This window comes from Pinus tabuliformis, chromosome 5_2 (genome assembly GCF_031772625.1).
Source record: "Pinus tabuliformis cultivar Carrire ecotype Pingquan chromosome 5_2, CPIR1, whole genome shotgun sequence".
NCBI lineage: Eukaryota > Viridiplantae > Streptophyta > Pinopsida > Pinales > Pinaceae > Pinus > Pinus tabuliformis.
The window spans coordinates 458,228,532-458,244,509 of record NC_142306.1 but is presented as its reverse complement, the minus strand read 5'-3'; the positions used below and the strand labels follow the sequence as shown (position 1 = coordinate 458,244,509).

General features: G+C 38.9%; 2 pseudogenes; one reads left to right on the top strand and one right to left on the bottom strand.

Annotated features, from left to right (window-relative positions):
- Window positions 1-13,505, bottom strand: part of LOC149159660 (ABC transporter G family member 35 pseudogene) — a 41,227-nt pseudogene extending 27,722 nt beyond the window's left edge.
- Window positions 13,506-13,509: 4 nt separating this feature from the next.
- On the top strand, window positions 13,510-14,097 carry LOC149159659 (ATP synthase subunit gamma, chloroplastic pseudogene; annotated as a pseudogene).
- Window positions 14,098-15,978: the final 1,881 nt, after the last annotated feature.

Below are 15,978 nucleotides of genomic sequence, written 5' to 3'. Positions count from 1 at the left end.
CCCGGTAATTGTGTGGAGTCTTGTTGCATCCTACAAAAATTGCCAACTCTGCTATAGGCTCAAGTTTCTTCCTCGAATCCTTGGAGAGATGACAATAAACTGAAGCTACAAAAAATTCTCAAATGAGACACATCAGGCTTTCCCCCATAGAAATCTTCCTTTGGTGTGATCATACCAAGTATTCTATGAGGACCATGGTTCTACAAGTAAACTGTTGTATTACATGCTTCTACCCATAGATGCAATGGAAACCCTTGATAATGTAGCATAGCTCCCTTTTCTCCCACTATTCTCACATTCTTCTTTTCAGCTACCTAATTCTACCATGGGTTATGGGGTGCTATTAGTTCTCTTCGAATGCCTTCTTTGACACAAAAATCCTTGAAGGAATTTGAAACAATTTCACCTCCATTATTTCCTGAGAGCCTTCAATTTCTTCATGGTCTCCTTCTCAACCAATGCTTTGAATTCAAAAAAATTGGAGAAAACTTCATCCTTCTTCCGCATGAAGAAGATCCAACATTTTCTAGAGAAATCATCAATAAAAATAACATAGTACTTATGTTTTGTTGTGGAGACTGTAGAAAAGGGTCCACAAACATCAGAGTGGACTCACTCCAAGATTGCATCTATCTAGTTATCTCAGCCATGGAAAGTGGATTTGACATATTTCCCCGTGTGTAACCCTTGCAAACATCTTGTTGGTCAAGGGGGGCTTTAGGGAGACTAGTGGTAATTTGCTGCATGATTTTTAAGGCGGCACAATGAAAATGACCTAATCTCTTGTGCTAAAGTTCTCCAACATCTCCGCTTTTCACTCTTTTAGCCCTATTTCTCAGTGCAATGCAATCTCCACCTCAAGTTTGTATAGGTTCTTGACTCGAACTCCAATTTGCTTCACTTTCCTGGTAGCTATGTGTCTCAGAAAGGCTTTCCCTTTACTGAAAATAACATCATAGCCTCTATCCTCCAATACTGCTACAAAGATCAGGTTCTTCTTCAGCTTAGGTACAAACATAACATCTTTGAGAAGAGGGAAGCCTTTCTCCCTCTCAAAGGTGATAATACCAATTCATGTAGCATTGTACCTCCTGTCATCCCCCAATTCAATATGCATATGGAGATCCTTCTCCTCCAGGCTACTGAAAAACTCCTTGCACCCTGTCATATGGAATGAGGCACCGAAATCAAGGTACCACACACTCCCCATAACAGTGTTGACCATGCATGTTATTAGGGTGAATTCTAATTTGAATTGTGAAGTCATTGCTTCACTTCTTTCTCCTTTTGAAGCATTCTTGTTATACTTCTTGTGCAGACATTTTATTGCATAGTGCCCATATTAGTGCTAGTGGAAACATTTTATCTTGCTCAATTCTTTCTTATTGCCATTATTTTCACTGGATTTAGGTTTGGTTTCAATATTCTTTCCTTTTCCCTTCTTCCCCTTCCCAACCAAGGAAAAATTTTCTTCATCCTCCACTTTGGATGATGTACCATCTCTGGTATTCCTCTTGAACTCTTCTTGAACCAAATTGGACCACAACCTTCCCCAATTTGGTAACTTTTCCCTTCTATTCACAGATACATGTTAGTTGTGCCAGGATTTTGGAAGGCCTAGAAGAGATAGGCTCACAAGGTCACCTTCTGTAACATTTACCCCAACCCCTCCAAGCTCATATCAAATTGTGTAAATATGGAGAGATATTGTGGAACAATATCATTTTTCTACATTCTACTGTTTCAAATTTTGTCTTTCAAGGCTAATATTCTATGGTCACTGTTATTTTCGAATAGCTCAGTCCATGTATTCCACATAGCATATGGTGTTTCTTTCCCATGGAGATTTGATACAACATGGTCTCTCACACCTTCCAGAATAATTCTCTTGGCATTTGCACATCCTTCTTCCATTGGGCTAATTGTTGTGCATCAGACTGTTGGGGTTTTTTAATGTCAGTTTTAATATATTCTAACACACCATTATCATCAAGCAATGCTTCCATTCGATCCTTCCAGACTATGAAATTCGAGCTACCCTCCAGGGAATACTCCAATCTCATTCTGTTGAAAGACATTCTCCTGAATCTGAAGAAAAATTGTTGCACTAAAGCTAGAAATTCAAAATTCCTAAGGGACAAGTTCAAAATTCTCATTCTAATGTGATTTCAAGGCTCTGATACCATGTATAAATTTGTTATAAATTGCAACTGCTCAAGATTTCAAACTGAAAATAAGAGACACAATTCTACTCTACTAATTTGTGGAATAGAAATCACAATTTAGAACAAATGGCATAAACATGCAATAAAGAAGACCACAAGTACACAATGGTTTCTAAGTGAACCCAACTAGGAAAAACCTATAGTTTTTTACTTGTAGATTCAACATCTTATGTGATATGCTAAAACATAAGACAAGAATCTACTCTACTCATCAACGGAAACAAAAATTGATCGATGAAAACACTAAGCAGAAAAGGAAGAATTTCAATTGCACATAACACAATATTTTTCTGGGGAAAGCAACTACTCAAAACCCCAACTATCTATATTGCATTAACCAGAAGATCTGAGAAGAAAATACAATTCTTGTTCAACCCGAACAATTCCTGCACAAGTACAATCTATCTCTCTACTTCACAAACTAGCTCAAGCCAACACTTAGCCAAATTTGTTTCCTACCAAGCCCCTACTTCCTTGCACAATTCCTGAGAGAATTAGCCCATATTTAATTGGGAAATTCTCTCTCCATAACTACACAATCCATCCATAGGCCCTCAACTAATTGCATGCACCATCTGTACAACTCAAAAAATTATACAACTAACAGTACACTTTCCCTTAACACTAATCTTAATTGGGTATTCCTCAGAACTGACATGCATGAGTTATTTATGAGTGAATCTTCAGTTAACTAGTGGAGCGATGAAGCTACATTGGTGCTTGTCCCCACTACTAGACCTCCTACTAGTTCCTCCAAATGTTTGAGCTAGTTTAACTGACTTTAACTCAGTTGGACTGAGTTAATTAATTATAACTCAAAAGAACTCAACCTGGACACCTAAAATTTTGGAATCACCCTACATGACTCTAGATAGACTTCCAACTCTAATTTACTAAGCCAACTAAGTCAAATTAACTTAGTTAACTATTACAAGTTTCTATGAAAATAGAATTACAATTTAATTCCTAATTTAATTCAATGACAAATTAAATTAGGATTTCTTGTTGCTATTTTTAATTCTCCCTCTCAACAAGAAAGGGATTATCTGCTGCCCCGATCCTACCTCTATGAAAATCAAATTTTCATCTTGACAAGGCCTTTGTCAAAATATCTGCATCATGTTCCTATGTGGGAATGTACTCCAACAACATAATTCTCCTCTGCACACAATCTCCTAGATGATGATACCGGATATCGATATGCTTGGACTGACCATGAAAAATTGGATTCTCACAGAGTTTGATACAACTCTGATTGTCACAGTAAATCACTATTAGATCCATCTGCTAACCAAACAAACCAACCAAAATCTTCCTCATCTAGATAGCCTCACAAGCTACTTGACTAGCAGTCGTGTACTATGCTTCTATTGAACTGAGTGCAACTGATCTTTGTTTCCTATTGTACCAAGAAACAGTTGTTGACCCAATATTGAATATCCCACCTAATTTGTTCTTCCTATCGGATGGACTCCCTGCCCAATCTACATCGGTGAAACCTTCAAGCTCCACTCCCTCTATCTATTTATACCAAATACCATACTGCGTAGTGCCTCTGAGGTATCTCAACACATGTTTGGTTGCCTTCCAATATAGCTTGGTTGGCTTAACCATTGCTTGACTAAACTGGTTAACTTCATAACACATGTTCGGTCGTGTGTTCACCAAATACATGAGTGAACCCACAAGCTACATGTAAATAGTAGCCTCCACTACTTCACCAAAAGTAGCATCCTCCTTCCTCCAATTACTAGATAGAGGAGTCTCCATCATTTTACTGCTCTCCATGTGGAACTTCTTGATTATCTTGTTGGCATACTTGCCTTGAGAGACAAACAGTTCCTCATCACCTTGCCATACTTCCATCCCCAGAAAGTAGTGCATGAGCCCCAATTACTTGATTTTGAACTCTCTTGCAAGATCCTCTTTGCAAGACTTGATCGGTGTATCATCACTTGTCATAATCAAATCTTAGAAATATAAAACAATAATCAACAATTTACCTTCAACCACAATATGGTAAAGCCCAAACTGGTGAAATAGCTAATGATCCTGGTGTACCAAGCACAAGGTGCTTGTTTTAGTCCAGACAATGCTCGCTTGAGTCGGTACACATGCAACTCTCTGTTAAAGGTATCAAATTCTTCAAGTTGATCAATATACACCTCTTCCTCAATCATGTCGTTGAGGAATGTTGTCTTTACATCCATCTGATGTATCTTCCATCCCATCTGCACTAACAATGCTATAATGGATCTGATTGATGAGTACCTTGCAACAGGAGAAAAATTATCATCGTAATCTATCCCCTCCACCTGGTAAAACCCCCTAGCCACAAACCTAGCCTTGTGTTTCTTCACACTACCATCTGCTGCTTGCTTTCCCTTGTAAATCCATCTAGAACTTGCCACTGACTTGTTTGTCGGTCTTGGGACCACAACCCAAACATTTTTCATGACAATGGAGTCATACTCCTCAACCATGGCATCAAATCAAAATGGTTGTTGCACTGCTTCCTCAAAAGAGGATGGATCAATCTCTACACATCCTCTCGTGAGAGCCATGTAGCCAGTGTACCTCTTTGGTAACCTCCTCTGCCTGCGTTGTGATGTGGGTTCTACCACATTCTCTCTAGCATCTTGTAATAACCTGTCGGCCTCTATGGTGCACTTTCTCCCATCTCTGGAAGACTCTGCATGAGTGGGTGTCTCAACTCCCTGCTCCTCTACATGTGGTTACTCCACATCATCCTGAGGTTCTTCCTTAGGAGCTAAAATATCCTTAACCGCATGTAGCTGAAGCTACCTCTCAAGGGAACATCTCATGGCCTTCTCTTCATTGAATTTTACATCTCTGCGAACCACTATCATCTTGTTGGTTGGAAGGTACACCCGATATTTGTGAGTTGTATTAATATACCCCACAAATATGCCCAACTCTGTTGTTGTTTCTAGATTTTTCTGTGCATATTTGGTAACATGGTAGTAGACTGATGAACCAAAGATCCTAAAGTGTGCCACATCTGGTTTCTTCCCTAAAAAAGCCTCTTTTGGTGTACTCATCCCGAGAATTGATGCGGCTTTTGTTCTGAAAATAAATGGTTGTGTTGCATGCTTCAACCCACAAGTGTAATGGTAGACCTTGATCACACAACATCGCCCATTCCGTTCCCATAATACTCCTGTTATTCCTTTTAGCAACCCCATTCTACTGTGGATTATGAGGTGCTATCAACTCCCATCAAATTCCTTCTGATGCACATTTTTTTTGAACTTATTCGACACATACTCTCCACCGTTATCACTCCTTAGAGCTTTAACTTTCCTACCAGTATCTTTCTCGACAAGTGATTTAAATTCACAAAACTTAGCAAAAGTATGATCTTTCTTCTACATGAAGAAGATCCAACACTTACGAGAAAAATCATCAACAAATATCACATAATACCTGTGCTTGGTCGTGGATGTTGTCGAGAACAATCCACACACATCTGAGTGAACTTGATCAAGGATCACCTGTGCTCGACTGCCTTTGTCATGAAAGGAAGATTTGAAGTACTTCCCCAATGTACACCCTTTGCATGGGTCTACCTAGTCTAGTGTACCCTTAGGAAGACCAGTATAAATTTTTTGCATGATCTTTAAAGTTCCATGGTGCAAGTGACCCAACCCCCTATGCCACAACTCACCAATGTCTCGGCTCTACACCTTCTCTGCTAACCTTCTCTTCTTTAGTGCTCAAGGCAACACAATCTTCTACCTCCAACTTGTAGAGTTTGTTCACTCAAACCCCTATCCTCTTCACCTAACCTGTGGCTATGTGATAAAGGAATGCCTTTCCCTTACTAAATATCACATCATAGTGTCTATCCTCCAACATGGCAACATAAACCAAGTTCTTCTTCAAACCGGGAACATATATAACATATCGAAAAGTGAGGGGAGAACCAAATGCCCTCTGAAAGGTAACTATACCGATCATGGTTGCTATATACCTCCCATCATCACCCATATCGATATGAATCTAGATATCCTTGTCCTCCGTGTTACTAAATAGCTCTATTTTGTTACTGGTCATGTGGAAAGAAGCTTAATTGTCTAGGTACCACACACTACCCATCATTGATGACACCATACAAGCGATGAGGGTAAAGTCTAGTTCGAACTGTGAAGTAATAGTTTCACCTACAACTCCTCCTGAGGGCTTCTTACTGACCTTCTTGAGCAGACACTTTGTGGCAAATTTTCCCAGCTTGTGACAGTGAAAGCATTTGACTTTCAACATGTCCTTCTTCTTGCATCCTTGACAAGAATTTGATCTGGAATGGGATGACTTCCCCTTCCCTTTCTTTTCCTTACCTACTAAGGTACAATTCTCCTCATCATCATGCTTTGATTAGGATTCGTCTCTGGTGTTTCGTCAAATCTCTTCCTGTACCAAGTCAAACCACAATCACTCCCACTCTGGTAGTTTCTCCCTCCCGTTAACTAAGTCTTGGTAACTGTGCCAACCCTTGGGAATTCCTAGAAGTGCTAGGCTCACCAGATCATCTTCAGCAACAGTAATCTCGACACTTCCAGGCTCATCCTGACATTGAGTAAACTTGGTCAAGTATTTTGGAATAGTGTCACCCTTATCCATCTTGATCTTTATGAGTTTATCCTTCAATTCCAGTTTCCTATGGTCACTTCTATTTTGAAACAGGTCTATCAATTCCTTCCACATTGCAAATGGAGTTTCCTTACCATGGAAATTCAAGACAATATGATTTCGAACTCCTTCTAGGACAATTCTTCTCGCTTTTGTCGCACACTTTCTCCATTCAACCATATCTTTAGCATCAAATGTTGGAGGCTTCAGAATATCATGATCTATGAACTTCTTGAGACCAATGTCTTCCATCACTGCCTCCATCCTACCCTTCCAAGCTAGGTAATTTGAGCTTCCCTCCAGGGCATACTCAAGTTGTAAGTCGTAGAATGACATGATGCTGACTCTGAAGTATGAACCTGCAAATTCGATTTCACCTGCACAACAAACTCAAATTATCCTCTTCTACAATGTATTCAGCTCTAATACCATGTAGATTTTTACTTGTAGATTCAACAACTTAAGTGATATGCTAAAACATAAGACAAGAATCTACTCTACTCATCAGTGGAAATAAAATTTGATTGATGAAAACACTAAGCAGAAAAGGAAGAATTTCAATCACACATAACACAATATTTTTCTAGGGAAAGCAACTGGTCAAAACCCCAATTATCTATATTGCATTAACTAAAAGATTTGAGAAGAAAATACAGTGCTTGTTCAAGCCGAACAATTCCTGCATAAGTGTAATCTATCTCTCTGCTTCACAAACAAGCTCAAGCCAACACTTAGCCAAATTTTCTGCCTTCCAAGCCCCTACTTCCTTGTGCAATTCCTAATAGCATTAGCCCATATTTAGTTGGGAAATTCTCTCTCCATAACTACACAATCCATCCATAGGCCCTCAACCGATTGCATGCACCATTTGTACAACTCAAAAAATTATATAAATGATAGTACATTGTCCTTGAACTCTAATCTTGACTGGGTCTTCCTTAGAACTAACATGCATGAGTTATTTATGAGTGAATCTTCAGTTAATTGGTGGAGCAGTGAAGTTGCATTGGTGCTTGTCCCCACTACTAGACCTCCTACTAGTTCCTCCAACTGTTTGAACTAGTTTAACTAGCTTTAAATCAATTAGATTGAGTTAATTAATTACAACTTAAAAGAACTCAACCTGGACCCCTAAAATTTAGGAATCAATCTACATGACTCTAGATATACTTCCAACTCGAATTTACTAAGCCAACTAAGTCAAATTAACTTAGTTAACTATTACAAGTTGCTATGAGAATATAATTACAATTTAATTCAAGGACAAATTAAATTAGGATTTATTGTTGCTAGTTTTAACAAAACCCCTATTTCCTCTTTGAATTAATCAATTGAATAGAGAAACTATTACAATTTCTTGCTCCAGATCTGAGCACAACCTGCAAAAGAATAATTGTTCTCTTTGCTGAATGAGAGCCTCTAGCCAACACTTAGTCAATTTTCTGCTCCACCAGCCTCCTATTTCCTTGCGTAAATCTGAGAAAATTTGAGCTCCTAAATAATAAGGAAGTCCCTATTTCCTTGTGCAATTCCCAAGGAATTAATCTCATGATTGCATGCAATAACTATACACTCAACTAGAATACAACTCATGTTACACTAGCCTTGTCTCCTCCACCTCAGTTGAGAAATTTGAATTTCATGCATGCTTGAGCTATTTTGGGTTGATTGATTAGTTAACTAACAAATCGTTGAGTTATATTGTTGTCCCACTGCATAATTGACCTTCAACTGACTCTATTAATAGTTAGAGGCTAGTTAACTGAGTACAATTGAAAATAACTTAACTATATTGCTAAAATTTAGTAATTACACATGCATGACTGAACTCTAAGCCCACTAACTCGAATTTATTGAGCTAATGAGTGACAAGAGCCATGTCACACTAGTTAACTGCCTCCAATTTGTTCTGTTGATGTGGAAATTTGATTTACTCAATTTGACTAAGGCTAGAGTCAAATTGAGCCCTTTCTTGCTACATTTTTTAACATGCCAAGCCATGCATGCGAACAAAAGGATCCATCCACATGCATAGGCATTTCTCCATGTGGCTACAACCAAGATTTCTTAGTTAAGAGACTGTGGTTGTGGAATTAGTGCCACTTTTTTAAGGCTAGCCTATAGGCCACTTCCCAGAACTCTCCAGAATCAAGTCTAAGATAACCACAATTATTCATAAACTGTACTTAGGCTCATATATTTTCCAACCCTGTCAGTCACATAACAAACATTTAGACAAACATATGGACAACATAGTAGCTATAGGTCATGAATGCATATTTGTTCAATGTCTCATTAATTTTATCATAGAATCATCAGAAAGGCTCACTACCCTCTAAATCTAACTGCAACAACACTTAGCTCATGCATTCATAAAACCATTAAATAAATTATCGAATCATGAAAAAGATCCATAACAAGAGCACATGATTTAACCATGCTTATAACCAACATTCAACCAAAATGAAACCATGAAAAACCAGTCATGAAATCAACACAATAACCAGTACATGTAATCATTGAACTCAATCAGAAATAACACATAATAACATATGTATAAATCCAACCAAGTCAGGGACTTCCACATACCACCCGACCATAGATTGGGCTAAACAAAATCTCTCTTTAATTCAATCACCCTCATGCCATATTCCAAGCATGAATGTGGGATCACATGGGATTAACCAAATTAGAACCAACCAGGGCTTCCAGAGGCTAAACAACCTCAACCCTCAACCACAAATATTTCACCTAAACCGGTCCAAAAATCACCAAAACCGACAAGCTTGGATGCCTTTGACTTCTTCACCATACCCAGAGGAATTTTCCTATCTCCACCCATCCTTCAAGAGTTCCATGAGAATGCCCATCTCCACCCTCGACCCTTGGGAGTTTTCCTGTGACCACCTCACTAAGATCCAAAATCTACAAGCCATACAAAGCTGAACCAAAATAGGAAATCCACTACATCATGGCTATCTAGGAAATGGTAAGGCAAGGTTGAAACCACTATCAATCCAGGAAAATCCTATGCCAATGACATCAAAGTAACCAAATAACCAAATGCATGTACCATGCATACAAATTTCAGCAAGGAAATCACACATGCGACCTATTACCTGTAATGTTCTTCTATTATAGCTACTTTTCAAGCCTTCTTCTTCGATGCCCTGATTTCCTTTGCTTGCTTGGTTGCTTGCCTCTGTCCAAGTGTTATCTCTCTCCAAGTCCAAGTGCGAATACCTCAATGCCCAAGTGAGTTCTAGAATGCTCCAAGAGTAGCCAAAAAGTGATCAAGACTAAATAAGAGTGACTAAGAGAGGCATAGAATGTTCTCCCTCTCCTTTTTCTTCCTTTTCCTTCAATTTACTTCATTGTCCCTTGCATGCGTATTCTTGTCTCTTCATCTTCCTTTTCTCCTATTTTCCTTTATTTCTTGAATTTATTTCCCTTTTCCTTTTGCCAATTTCCATAGCCATAATTAACCACAAGTGATGCATGTTACTGCTCAAACTAGAAGGGTCCTAGAGGGGCACTTGCTAGGTCTAGAGAAACAATGAAGCTAAAGCCCAATGTCATCACAACTAAAGTTTCCTACTGTTTAAAAACTTTCAGCGATGGGAGGAGACACGATATATAGAGAATCACTTCTGAAGGATAGATCAACTAATATGGCTGTGAAGTGATCTCGGGGACCCTTTCCTAGTGGAGGCTCAAGAATGGGACTTGCTTGCTTCTTAAGTAAGGTACAAATATTCCTAGGATAACGAGATGAGGATTTAAGGGATAGGTTAAAGGAATATGACATGTAAAGGAGTTTCCCAATCCCTAAAATCCTTGCAAAACTTGGATTCCCGAGTTGCCTTGGAAGAATTAACTTTTCAAAGATATGGGACCACACGGGACCAAGTTGATTTGGATCTTGGGGAGGGCCACAAGATCTGAGTAATTTCCACACCAAGAAAAGAAAAGAAAAAATCCAAACCAGAAAAATAAATCATGAACCTACTTTTATTAGATTAGAAAATGATAGTTGCAACTACATTGTGCTGGACCCTCTGTCCTCTTACAAAAAGAGGCTTGTTATTTATAACATTTTTTAGTTACATTACCATGCGTGGGAAAATACCATGGGTGGATTTCCATTCATATCATTACCATGGATAAGTACCATTGGTGGGAAAATACCATGGGCAGATTTGCATTCAGACCATTCCTTCCTTCTTAGGAAGCAATGGCCCCCATTGCATCAAGTTCCCTCCAAAGAATCTTTTGTCAAAGATGAGTTGTGGATGACCAAGTGTTGTCGAAGACAAGGGTTTTGTGTGGTTGACCCATAACCGAGGGTTTGTGGATGACCCGTAACCATGATGCACAAAGATCCAAGGATAGAGATACCCTATAATGCTTGTGAGCCAACTATGATATTGACAGTGTGTGGCCAAGAAAATGGATTTCGCTGGCAAGGGTTTTGCATGGTTGACCCATAACCATGATGAACGAAGAGTCGAGGATAGAGATACCCTGTAATGTTGGTGGGCCAACTGTGAGGTGGACAGTGTGTGGCCAAGCAAATGGACTTTGTTGGAAAAGGGTTTTGTGTGGTTGACCCATAACCATAATGAACGAGGGTTTGAGGATAGAGATACCCTATAATGAACCTCGATATCACTTTTCAATCTATCCGGTAGAGATATAGTGGCTTGTCTTTGTAAATTTTCAAAGGACCCTTTGCAATAAATGTATCAAGAAATCCAAGTGCCTATGTTATGCTTAATTGGAACACCCTTTCTAGGTAAGCCATATAAGCTAAAGTTGGGTCCCTTCCATTTTCTGATACTCTTGCTGTTAGCATGAGCTCACCATATGATTTCATTGTTTGTACAACATTCAATGGTCTTGACATAGCATACTTGACCTTCTTTTTCAATATGAATTGAAATTTCCATCTTCTCTCTAAACCGAAATAAATATATTTTCCCCACAAATCATCAAAGTGTTCATGGAGATACCAAATGGTAATAGACTGAACTAGAAAACCAAGGATAAAAGCATCATGTTGAAAAAATATATGTTCCCTTCCATTAATTGTGGTGGCATCTAGAAACAATAATACTTGTGGGAAATCATTATATGAAGCCTTTTTATTTATAGCATGCTTCCATGACATTGGTGGAGCAATGTGAATCTCGAAACCATGTTGTTTTTTATAGTCATAGATATTCCAATATCCATAGAGGAACGAGGAAAAAATGGTAGTAATCAGGTGATCAGGTGTCAAAGCAACAAACATCATCCCATATAGGGTAAAATACACAAAGCACATGAACATGTAGAATATAAAACAAAAAAAATTGACTGTTTTCCATTGGAAGTCGATTATTGAATAGACAATGAGAGAGAAAATAATGGTTTGGATTAATATATATGGAATCTCAATGGCATTCTGAGCAACTACATAAGGAATAGTTGAGTGCATCCCAGTTGCCTTTCTTTATAGAACATAGTTCGTTGAACTCCCACAAAAGGTTGCACAGTTAAAGAATTGCTGACCCCGAGGAAAATTGTTGAGGCATACATAGCACCTAGGACAATGAAAAATATTGTTGTTTGCGTGTTTTGTTGCCTAGTCCCCAAAATATACTTCCAAATAGCAGGGTTGTCACAGTAGTGAAAAAAAATCGAACAACATTGTATGTTGGGTTCTTCCAGTAAGACCAATGTTGCTTCCACAAGCAAGCTATGCATTGGACACAGAAACTCTGAGAGTATTTGGTAGGGAAGTAGAGGTCCCTGGAGCTAGGTACTGGTGTACTCAGCTCTTTGATAAGTACTTGGTTCCGTCGGAAAACAGGGGAATTTGAGTACACTTCTGCAAAGTCTATGCCAAGATGAGTTTCAACAACTGGAGAACTAACTTCTAGCATCTAGGTTGTTGGATTGTAAACATCTTTGATTTTAGGCACTCCTAGGATAGCCTCAAAGTACTCGATTATCTTGTAGGAATGATGCCCAACTAGTCCTACATATATTACTTGTCATCCCCTTTTCATTAGTAAGATCTCATCAAATGCCTCAAAGATATCAATGCTAGGTTGGTGAATTGTGCAGACAACAATGCGCCTAGTATCAACAGTATTCCGTACAGTTCTCATGACAATAGCTGCAGATCGGGCATCGAGTCCTAATGTGGGTTCATCCATGAAGATAATTGATGGGTTTGCAACCAATTCAACAACTATTGTAAGTCTTTTATGTTTTTTAGTTGAAAGTCCATTTATTCCAGGAAGACCCACAAGAGCTTGTCTTAGAGGTGCCAGTTCGACAAGTTCCATCACTTCTTCCACACACATCTTTCGTGTTTTGGTATCAACCTCTGAAGGCGGACACATCCATGCTAAATAGAGGAGAGATTCATATATTTTCATAGAAGGAGAATGGATATCATTCTACTGACAATAGCTTTGGTACACAAACAAAGGTTTCATGTTTCTTGGTATAACCAGATATATTGATGGTCCCTTCAATGCAACCTCCAATTTTTCTTCCTGCAAGAACATCCATTAAAGTGGTTTTTCCAGCACCACTAACACTAACTAAGGCTATTAGGACACCAAGTCTGAAGGCACCATTAAAAGCAAGGTTAGCAGGGCATAAGGTTAGTGAAGAAGTCGACAAGTTCAAGCTCCTATATACGAAATCTATGTCGCTGATAAAATTCAAGCTAATCATTCACACACTCCTATTACTTACCCCCAAGGGAGAGGTCTGTGATATCAAAGACATCTTTGTCGATGCCTCTAAGGATGATATGTTCAGACTTATGACAAAGGAAGGGAGGCTCACTATCGAGAGGGAAATGGTTTAAACCCCAACGTTGAATTTCTCCCCAATTCTCCTTTTCGAGAAGGACCTCGTTCAGATTCTAGATGCCCTACTCTCTCTATATCTCAATAGCCATATTTTGTGTGTGCTTCAAAAGTTGCTTGCCAGCAAGCTAGTGAATATGATGAATGCCATGAGTAATTCGAGTGACAATGCCAAGGAATTGAAACGGTCCCTGTCAGTGACTTATAACAGGTAGAAACAAACCAAGATCACATGAGAGATTTTAAATATTGTCACAAGAGAAAATTCCATGGATTGTTGTCATCTGTCAGCTGTCGATCTCGTCCTCCATCTTTTTACACGAGATATCATGATTGAACTTGTTGTATTCTAGAAATTTGGCCAAGATCTTCGTGATATTGAACGCAGTTGCAGAGCACTAGATGCTCAGCAAGGCAAGAAACGCAAATCCAAGCCCGGAAAAAGACCCCAAACCACTAAAATGATAGACTCAACTACTCCATAAGCCCAACAAACCCCTGGAAAGCACAATGTGGAATGCTCTAAACACAATTCGTCTTGGCTAAGTGACCACCAAGAACCAGAGAAAACAGAAATGAAATGTGAGTACCCAAGTTGCTTAGTAGTGGATAATGGCTTTGAATCCTCCAACCCAATGAATAGGAATGCCATGAGAGCGTAAATGATGAATCCTTGCTATGAAAATCCAAGGTTCCAACTAATATCAATCTTGGGGAGGGCCCCAAGATCTGAGTAATTGCCACACCAAGAAAAGGACAAAAACAAACCAAACCAAAAAAATAAATCAAGAACCAACTTTTATTAGATTAGAAAATGATAGTTGCAACTATATTGTGTTGGACCCTTTTTCCTCTTACAAAAAGAGGCTCGTTATTTATAACATTTTTTAGTTACATGACCATGGTTAAATACCATGGGTAGGAAAATACCATGGGTGGATTTCCATTTGGATCACAAGTGGACCCGGGTTAGGTTAAGGGGAGGGAGTTTAACAAACAATGATGATCTTAACCTAAACAAGGAAGGGGAAAGGATCGAAACAAGAGTTTTCACTTGGAGGTGCCAAATGGATCATGTGAGGTACTAGCCTAAGGAACATCCGGGAAAAGTTTGGTCTTAAGGTTAGGGCTTGGGATATCTTGCAATCCTACCATCAGAATTTCTTCAAATTTGGAGACCTTGAGGACACACCAACACAATAGAGGCCAAGAGTTTGAATTTTTCTTATGAGTGGTTTGTCGGGAAAATGATGTACCCCTACTAACCTCATATATTAGGGGGCATCTATTATAGCTCCAAACCTCACTCTTGATGTTTGTGATGCTGCACTCATGGCCTAGGGCAACCCCTCCTTCCAGACCTGGTCCAAAATTTAAAAAACAGTGTTTTATTCCCTATACGCGACATTGCCCTGAGCTAAATGGGTGTGTACGCGGGTCTGTGTATACCAAACCCGCGTATATGTCTTAAAACACTTAAAAAAAAATAAAACTCCTTAATTTCGGGCGGAGATCACGGGTTTTACCTGCTGATTACCTATTAGTGCCCGTGGCCCAACTGTTCCCAACGAATTCCAAACTAAAAAACTACTTTGGGAGAAGTATAAAAAGGCTTCAATGGGAAGGCCTAAGGGAGGAGAGAAGAGAGAGAAAGATTACTATGCTGAAATTTCCTTGACCAGGTCTGAAGATCCTAGTGCCTCCTGCACTTCCCCCATTTACAGGAAACCCTTGTTTCCTTGTGTGATGATGTCTATCTACTACTTGAGATATCATGGAGTAAGTCATGGAAGGAGTTTGTTAAAGGCTTGAGACTGGACGAATCCAGAGGACGGTTCCACTTGGAGCCTGTGAAAGGATGAATCAGGTGAAATTATTCCTTTCTGTACTTTATTTGTCTATAATAAAAGAAACACTTGTCTTTGTTCCTGATATAAATCTTCTTCATGTTTATGATATCCATGTTATGATTCATATATGAATGGTTGTTTAATTGCATAACTAACTACCTTTCAATATATTATGAAGATGATTTCTTTATGATGTTTAGTCCATATACTGTTGTACTTTCTTGAATTGATCGTTTTGCAGGTTGAAGGAGCAAAAGGAACTCCAAGAGGGTTTGGACCCTGGCAGGATCTTCTCAAACGAAGGACCCCCAGGTACGCCCCTTATCATATAGTTTTCTTATATTAGCATTATGGTTGTATGGAATGTGTGTTTCTCTGTATAGA